The sequence below is a fragment of the Tursiops truncatus genome, chromosome 12 (genome assembly GCF_011762595.2).
Source record: "Tursiops truncatus isolate mTurTru1 chromosome 12, mTurTru1.mat.Y, whole genome shotgun sequence".
NCBI classification, from domain to species: Eukaryota; Metazoa; Chordata; class Mammalia; order Artiodactyla; family Delphinidae; genus Tursiops; species Tursiops truncatus.
This window is the reverse complement of record NC_047045.1, coordinates 65,030,238-65,038,191: the sequence shown is the minus strand read 5'-3', so window position 1 is coordinate 65,038,191 and position 7,954 is coordinate 65,030,238. Positions and strand designations below refer to the sequence as shown.

Genomic DNA, 7,954 nt, shown 5'->3' with positions numbered 1-7,954 from the left:
TAAATAAAGAGGAAAAGGCATATCAGCCAGCATTTACCTTGCCGTGCCCATGCTGAAAAACTCCCCCGGTGCCTGCGGCACTCCCTCACAAAGATGAATAAGACAAGTCCTGGCCCTTGAGGAGTTTGTACGTGGTGGGAGAGGCTGGCAGGTAACTGAAATACAAGCCTTAGTATGGAAAGTGCCAAAAGCTAACTACAAGGAAAAGGCAGCAGGAGCAGATAGCTCTCATCTCCAGGGCTGCCATGAGTTTCCTCCCAGCAGAGGGGTCATCCCTTCTGGGTCTTGGAAAGACAGCAGGATCTTGAGAGGAGGAGGGCTCTCCAGGCCCAGCGTAAACAGAGGCAGCTCAGAGAGAGAAGAGCAGGGTGTGGCGGGGAGCTGGGCTCAGCCTGGCTGTGGCAGCTGCTGAGCCGAGGCGGGGTTGGGGAGTGGGGATGGCTTGAACATCCAGCAAGATTGGCCTGGACTCCCGGGGCCTTTCGAACAGATCTGCTTTTCAAAGGAAAGGCTTTTGAATGGCTGTCGAAAATGAATTGGAGCCAGGCAGAGAGCTGAAATGAGTATCTTTGCATATGTACTTTTTTCCTTTTTTGCCACTTGAAGAAATAACCACACGTGCAAATCGACAACTGGCCAGTCATGTATCCAGCAAGTACTTATTCCTGAGCGTATATATACTCTCCACAGCAGTGATTCTCCATTGTAGGGGATCCATCCACCCCTGCTGGACACATTCCATTAGATTTAGAGGCCAAGGGTGGTACCTCTGGGCCCAAAGGCACCTGGATAACGCTATGGCGTTCTCTCACCTCCTGTCCAGGGAAGTTCACACGCTTTGCTGTACCCAGCTCACTGAGCGTGAAGTAGAGGAAGACCTTTGATGGGATGAAAAAAGGGGATGTGATGAAGGTGATGAAAACAAAAACCTTCTACGGCTTTGTAGGCCTATCAGACCAGATCATCTTTCGTCTTAGAGATTTTCTCTCACCTGTTCATGACACATGGAAAGCTAACCTTCTATGTAAAAGGGTCATTATTATCACTGCAAGGCACAAGTCCTCACAATTATTTTTGATTTTGTTTCTGTTTGGTTTTTGTTTGCTTTACTGGGTTTCCTCCATGTATTTTTAATGCAAATGGAATTTAAGGAATAATTCTAAGGGGATGTCATTAAGTACTTAGCTTTTTCTTATATATCATAAAAACACAATCCCATGCCTTGTTGCTAAAATGGAAACTATTTTGATGACAGTTTAAACATAAAATAACCAGCAGAGACAAATCATGATTATTTATAAAAGGCTCTATCAAGAAATTATTAACTTCTTTGGGCAATTTCCACTTCACTTGTGATTTAAGTCCTAAGAGTATATTCACCTAGTTATGCACACCAAATTAATGGAGCTGCTTCTTATTATGTTTTTGACAGTACAGCGTGTTGAATCTGACTCCCACCTTACTTTTCCTAATCATTCGTGAGCTTTCCTCACCTCTGTTTTCTTTCGCAGAGCCGTTCTTCATTTCATTAAGGAGGTAACGTGTGGAGTATGAGATGCGGTTTTGGAGTGTTCTCTGATGCCGGAGCCCTTGTTCTGGAGCAGGTGCTGACTGCTCAGATTACAAGAATAAGAAGAGTCATTTGTATCTGTCAGCTGGAGAAGCTCTTGTCTAGCGATATCAAGTACTGTCCTCTCCACCTGATTCAGAACAATGATGTGGGATCTTGTCTTGGTGGGACCATTATACTTTCTCAAATTGTCCCTAGTTTTCCAAACTATGGCTTCGTCTCCTCAGTGAGGAAGTCAGTGTGCTCTTCCCAGCCATCGAATTAAGAGAGAAGCACTTGACCAACATCTGTGTCACTGGCCAGAAACTCGCTCTGTGGTGGTGATCGCAAAGAAATTTCTGGCACAGCAGCCCAGACTGAAGAAGAGATTCATGAAAGATGAAGCCAGAAGAGTATCTGTTGTTTCTCCAGCACATTTGCAAGTTAGGTGAGCCTAGCTGATCACCTAATTCCCAAACCAGCGGATTTTAAAGGGGAAACAGTCACACCACAACACTGAAAGAGATCAGCCTCAAGGCAGGTTCTGTCACTTTCAGCCACCAGTTTAAATAAGTGTGTCTTGTATTCAACGCAGTGGTAAAGAGAATACGTTTCCCACCACACCACACGTGGGGAGCCGACACTTCCAAGATGCACTGCAAACGCATTCATAATGTATGAAGTCCTAATGGACAAATAAACCTGTCACATAAAAACTTCATTCCCAAGAAAGCTTTTTTACTGAACTAAGAGGGAGAGGGTAGAAAAAAAAAAGACGGAAACTGACATTTTTCTGAGTATGTTCTATCTAAATGCCAGGCATTTTCTTTGTTATCCCTTTTTAATCCCTAAAAAAGTTGTAAGAGGAAATTTTCCTCCATTTTACAGAAAAAAAAGAATTTATTTTCAGAAAAGTAAACTAAATAGTTCAAAGTCACACACTAATAAAACAGCATGTCAGGTTCCAAATCCAAGACTCCCTTAAATGAAATCCCATATTCCCTCCAAGGAACCACACTGCCTACTTTTAACCTGTTGTATTTAATGAAATAGAAGTATATTCTAAAAAAGAGCAGAGGGTGGTAAAGACATGAAGCTAGAAATCTCCCAGTTTTTCACATTACTGGTAAGAGCAGTGTTCCAGATTATTGAGGATATGGTATAAAACAAACGTCATTTACAGTTGGTGTTAGAACGCATTACATAATCATATTCTTTTGCAACAGCAGCAGAAGTAAATTTACCTCCCTTAATATTTTTAATATGTTCTGGTTGTACTAATACTGAAATTAGACCGTGGGCGCTGAGCATGTAGCAACTGATGAAAAGGGACCCAAGAGCTTTCAGTCTGGAAATGAAAACTTTACCATAAATTCCGATGGCAGGAAGAAAAATGCCCTGTGCAGAGGTAGGGGAACTGATGAGGGGGAGGAGGAACAAAGCAAAAGAATTCAGAAATAAGACTTTCACCTTTATAGCCTGTCAAATTATAACTTTTGAAGGTACATGTATGCAGGCAAATTCCCCAGGGACTTCAGGAAATCCTATGTGTGTGCGTGTGTCCCATTTGTACTCTTAAGAAGTCTTATCTGGATTACATCCAAGGATATGACCCATTTCCAGAAGATGCAGTAGATGTTAAACCTCAGAAGACAGACAACAAGAATTGGAGCAGAGTTTGGTAATACTCACTGATATCACTAGAGCCTAGGGAAGAACAAAAAAAAAAGATTTTGCACATCACCAATTTTAGGCTGTGGAAAAAAAATCCCCCCACCGTCACGGGCGGGGCAGCTCACCAGCTCTCTAAGGAAATCTTGTGGCCTCTGGGATTACCCTGATATCAGGAAGCACAGTGGTGACCATCAAACGCATACATGTATTCATCCACCTAAAGTAATCACCATATAAGAAGTTCCCAATGAACAACCAGGTTTGTTCCAAATAATTGTTTGAAGTCAGTTGTTTGAAATTTCGAACACTTTTTCCTACAGAGAAAAATGACAAAAAATATTTCCTACAAAAGTCTACAGAAGAATACCGAGAAAAAGTCATGACACCAAGCTCTGAAACTGAGTCTTTTAACCTCAGTTTCCTCATCTGTAAAATGGGGGTGAAAATACCCACTCTGTCTACCTCACAGAAGTATTGAAGTGAAAATTTAGAAACTGTGTCACTGAACAGGTACAGGGCATTTTAACATCAACTGATAACATTGTTATGCTATTGTATGAAATTAGTTTCAAATAATACTCCAGTCATGCTGGTAGTGAAAAAATAACCAAAGAACAAGAAATTGTAGTGAGGGAAGATATTGGGGGATATTATGAACGCTAGAGGTAGAGGAAAAGCAAAGGAGGAAGATTAAATAAACGGCATCTTTTCTTTTCATTTACTTTTATTCCTTGGTTCTATCACCTAACATGCAGTTTAACTTACTTATCTTTATTGTGTGTCATCTGTCTCTCCTGCTAGGCAGTATGCTCCCTGAGGGCAGGGATATTAAGCAGTTGGTTTACTGATACACCCCAATCATGCAGCACAGTGCCTGGCACGTAATAATGACTCAGTAAATATACGTTAATGAGTGAATATATAATGTGCTCATGATGCAAGGCACATTCCCATTACCAGTGTACCATTCAAGAGAGACGGATGGAACAAATTTCTCTCAGCCATTTCCTTAACAAACATTCCTAGGAAAACCAGGCGGCTGCAGCCTTTCAGTCAGGGCTTTGTGATCACGAGGAACTTGAGATTGCTCTGGGCTTAGGCAGATCTTCAGGAGCTGCAATTTTGCTTTCTGAATGGCGCCGCAGCGTGTTTCACTGTGAATCTTTGCAGGGAGGACACTTCAGTCACCCCTGGTTCACGCCATCTTCTCCTCCTCCCCCTCGGGTAGGGCAAGCTAACAGAGCACTGATAACACCTCCTTTTTGCTCCCTGATTAGAAGAATGTCCAATGCCCCCACAGGTCTTCCTCTTTCTCCCCCTGGGGCTGTCGATTCATTTTTCTCAGCAGGCTCCCACCCATTTTCCTAGAACTGCTGCCTTTTATCAACAGGCACTGTGCTGGGGGGCAGGGAGCTGGTTGTTGGGTGCAGCCCTCCAGAAACCTCAACAAAGGGAGGGAGCCCACCTCTCCCTTCGGGGTGGGAAGAGTCACGGTTTGCCATTCTGGGGGAGCCAGTCTCCCTGGGATCCTGCTTTCCAGCCCTGCTGAAGAAGTTTGTGTTCCAAAACCCTGCTCCAAACCAACATTTCTGATTTCACTCATTAGGTTTTAGATCTATAAGAGAACTTAGAAATCAAATTCAACTCCCTAGTTTCAGAAGCCAAGAAACTGAAGCCCAGAGAGGGGAACGTGACTTGCCGAAGGTCACACAACCAGCAAGTGGGAGGCAGGGAGGCCTTCCCCACCTTAACCTCACCATTGCCTGCAGTGCCAGGGATGTCTGGGGAAAGTCAGACACTCTTACTTCCCAAGAGTAAACACCAGCAGTGTTGTAAGAGCAGCAGCAAAAGGTTGCATGCATTTGAAGGAATGAATCAGATTTTCGTAAGTTCTGAAATGCCTATATCCAGATAAATCCAGTAGCAGTTACTTAATTTATTTTTTTTAAAGTACTTTTTTTCAACAGGTTTTCCAGCTGTTTGCTTTGAATAACCTGTTCTCCCTAATCTATGTGAAATGTGGTTTTCATTCCCACACTTTGCTGCTATAATCTCAGTCCACAATGTAGTCTTACAAGATGTGACTGAACTCAAAACTTCTTGATGTAATCATTATAGCAAATGAGTGTCTAAATTCTCATTATGGGTCAATAAAAGTTAGGCTCTGGAGGAAAAAGGGTATAGATGAAATAAAGTGGATAAACAACTCCAAACAAACATTTTTGCAAAAATAGGTTTCTTAATTGGTGTCATTGAGGGAATAGGGGTTGCTTCTAAAGTCTGAATCGGCAGACTCAAGAGGCCAAAAAAATTTTAAATGTTCAGACAATAATATTCTAGAGCTGAAAGGCCATGAAGACGTGTTATCTAGCCTAACTATGTCAAAGCGTGGTTGAGAAATCAAAAGCCGAGAACAGGGAGGGACTGTCTCGCCCAAGGTCAGTGAATTCCTAGTCGGATTCTCATTTTATCAGTTTTCACACTGGGTGGAAAAAGAGAGGAGTAACAGGGTAAGACCAGAGAGGAGCATGGAATTTTCAGGAAATATCATGAGTTCCACCCAACCAATAGAGAAGCTCTCAAAATGTTTTTGTCAACTCTAGCTAGTTTTAGCACAAGAGAGTAAGTGGATCTTTCAGAATCACTGGGCAAAAAATGTAAGCAGAGTCTGGGTAAGCAAGCAGGCCTCACTGGAGGTAAATTTATTTTCAGGGAGCAAAACCAGTCTGTACCTGGATGGGAAGAGATTGCTCACAGGAGGGAGTGGGAGATTTGTCAAAGCCCCTACTAGAGTCCTGAAAGTCCTCTCTAAGTCAGGAGACTTTGGGCAATGTCTGAAGACATTATTTGTTGTCACAACGGGAGAGGGGCGGGGGGTACTGCTGGCGTCTAGTGCATAGAGGCCAGGGATGCTGTGAAACACCCCACAATACACAGGACAGCCCTCCACCTTACAAAACTGTATCCAGTCCCAAATGTCAATGGTACCAAGGCTGAGAAGGCTTGTTCTCCTGCTACCTGTCAATCAGTGTTCTGCTCAGATTCAGTATTACTTCATCATTTTCTGCTAAACCCAAGAAATCAAATAACAATTCTAAAGACTCATGTCTGTCTCTCTTCAGATCTTTAGATTTTTAAAGCCCTTTCCACCCAAAAAAATCCAGATGAAGAGGAGGTAGGAGAACACGAAACAATAATTTCAATAAAAATACTTAGTGCTGGGCTTCCCTGGTGGCGCAGTGGTTGACAGTCCACCTGTCGATGCAGGGGACACGGGTTCGTGCCCCGATCCGGGAAGATCCCACATGCCGCGGAGCGGCTGGGCCCATGAGCCATGGCCGCTGAGCCTGCGCGTCCGGAGCCTGTGCTCCGCAACGGGAGAGGCCACGACAGTGAGAGGCCCGCGTACCACAAAATAAGTAAATAAATAAATAAATACTTAGTGCCGAAAATATCTGTGTAGGAGAGACTATTTCCATGTACTTATATTTTTCTTGCTCTTTGTTGTCGTTCCACCATCCTTGGTAAATTTGTTTTCATTTTAAGTGTTACAAGCAATTATTATGTATTCCAGGCAGGGCTCCCAAGCTGTGACAATTTAAATAAGGGGGACTTTTTTTTATAGGAAAGAAATGATAAAATGTTTGTTGAACACTGGAGAAAACCTTACATCAGAGAGCAAAATGCTTTTTTATGTCATTTTAATATTAATCCAAAATGAAAATGCCCTTCACTTCGAAATGGTAAGATTTGGCAGATACAAGATATAAGAGGGCAAGGATATGTCCCCTCCGCATTTGGAACTGCATGACTCCGGAGAAGACTTTGAAATAAATAGTATATAAGCAGCTACAAGTAATTTGTAAAATGGCTTAAATCTCTTGCATATTCAACTCAAAGGAATAGAAGAGATCACTATGGCAGCATAGAAGGGATTTTGGATGAAGGATCTGAAAACTTATGTTCTAGTCTGAAAACTTAATTCTAGTCTAGTGGCCCACAACCTTGGGCAAATAATGTACCTCCTATGTGTTAATTTATTCTACAATTTTATAATAATGATACTTGCCTTACAGGACTCATAAGGTTGTTGTGAGGCTCAAAAGATATGTAAACGCAAATGCCAGCATGTAGCCTCCCCACCCCACCATTCCCCGGGCTCGCCCTCCGCACCACACCTTCAAGTTCTCATCAAAATGAGGAACAGCCACTGCTGGCAAACATTGTCAGGGTCAGACTTCGAGCTTTAACAAAGGAGAGCTTTTGATGGACTACTTATTGCACACTTTCCAATCTCCTTTCTTTAATTCAAAAAAAAAAAAAAAATTTGTGTGTAAGGTGAGGAATTATTGGAAGCGGGTCAATATAGCCCAAGTAAGTATCTTTACAGAAGAAAGTCCTGACAAGTGGTCATGCCCCTAAAACCAAAATATTGGAATGCTAACTACCAAAGAGAATAATTGTTTTCTTGAAATTTCTGACAAGTTCATGAACGAGTGAGTGAGCAAGCCATGATTCTTACAGTTCTGAAGGGGCCATGCAGTGGGATGTTTTTACTTTGTAAAGTAGCTCTAAACAACATTAACATGAGGTAGGACTATGTCTTTGGTTTGCAGAGGTTCGGTGGGGGTGATACAAAGAAAAAGTTATTATTAAGGGAAAGAAAAAAAAAAAAAGGCAGCATTAGATGCTATGAGAAAGGGACATATCCAAAAGGGGGAAAAGAGGTTT

At 42.3% G+C, this 7,954-nt stretch overlaps 1 long non-coding RNA gene across 1 annotated transcript; it reads right to left on the bottom strand.

Moving 5' to 3' along the window:
• Positions 1–1,491: 1,491 nt before the first annotated feature.
• On the bottom strand, positions 1,492–3,584 carry LOC141276102 (uncharacterized). Its single transcript, XR_012325048.1, has 3 exons — positions 3,349–3,584; positions 3,242–3,256; positions 1,492–1,611 (listed from the first exon to the last, which is right to left on the bottom strand). It is a non-coding gene; the product is annotated as an uncharacterized lncRNA (long non-coding RNA).
• Between the last annotated feature and the right edge of the window lie 4,370 nt (positions 3,585–7,954).